This window comes from Triticum dicoccoides, chromosome 7B (assembly GCF_002162155.2).
Source record: "Triticum dicoccoides isolate Atlit2015 ecotype Zavitan chromosome 7B, WEW_v2.0, whole genome shotgun sequence".
NCBI lineage: Eukaryota > Viridiplantae > Streptophyta > Magnoliopsida > Poales > Poaceae > Triticum > Triticum dicoccoides.
This window is the reverse complement of record NC_041393.1, coordinates 454,273,475-454,274,908: the sequence shown is the minus strand read 5'-3', so window position 1 is coordinate 454,274,908 and position 1,434 is coordinate 454,273,475.

The window sequence follows — 1,434 nt, the reverse complement described above, 5'->3', positions numbered from 1 at the left end:
TGTTTTATTTCTTTCCTTTTTTTTAGTTTTGTTTTCTGTTTTCTTTTAACCTTTTATTTATTTTCTTTTATTATCTCTTTCCTGTTTAATTCATTTAAAAGTATTTAGGCATTTTATAAAAAAAGGTGTTTACTACGCCATAATTACCGATGCAATATTAGACATGGCCCGAACATTTTATTTTAATATTTGAAAACTTTTGACGTTTGACTTATTTAGGATTTAAATTTGAAACGGCTTTGAATTAACCCGAGATTAATTACAGTGACAGAGGTGACGTGTCACCATTAACGTGAGATCACTGTAGCATGATTATCCGGGCGTTACAAATCTCCTCCACTACAAGAAATCTCGTCCCGAGATTTAAGAGGGGAGTAAGGGGAAAGTTCTGGTTACGATATTCTAACGGATCTTCTCGAGGAAGTTAATTCCTTTCGTTGATGTCTTCAATCCTTTATTCCGATGCATCATGATAAACTTGTCATCATTTCTTCGCGAACTCCATCGTACTTACGAAAAGATAAGGGGCAGCTCACTACGACATAATGCTTTTGAGGGAAACAATCTGGGGTTAACCCATGAATTAGTATAAGATTATCTCTCGAGTTGAACATATGAAATACCTCAAGAGTAAGGTACGAAGGTACCATAATAGGCTCCAAGCGGATAGATAGTTGCTCGAAGCCTGAACCAGAGTGAGAAAGGGGTTCAGAGTAGCAAGAGTAAGTATTACGTCTGATACCAGAATAGACCACTAGAAAAGTGGCTCGTGGATTACATACGAGTCCATGCGTGAGGAATAACTTTGGGAATAGGGGGTGCAGGAGAGTCAGGTTTCGATCCTGTGGAGCTGTGGGTTATGGGCCCACCATGTGGTTGAAAGTAGGAAGGGGGCCGACAATTCGCACGGTCATGATAGTAAGGCGTGTCAAAGGGTAGCCTGTTAGATATGTCGGCAACAACATCGATACCAAGGGCGAGGGACGAAGAGAACCATTTTCCTGCTCGTTGAACGAGGCGGGCCAATAGGCAAGGTTCTCGTCCATCGGTGGTTACCGGAATATCATCAACAATCGTAACAGGGTCTTACTGACCAATTATACATCGAGGTGTTTACATAAGCAGTGAATCTTTACTGCTTAGATTATATAGATCACACGAATGTCAAACACAACAAAGTAAAGTAAAAGGCGATCATCAGATTAAATAGAACAATGGAATGGAAAATGTGTTTATACACCTATTTCAGGGGTATATCCTTCCCAAGGACAAGAAGAGCATGATATCCATGACAGGATATAATGTAGAAAACCCTTCAGGAAAGGGGAGAGAAATATCATGACATTACCCATACAACGGTGTTAGGATAAATGATAAATAAAATTTAGCATCGTGCTTCAAATGTTCCTGTTGAAAATCGGAGTACCATTGACA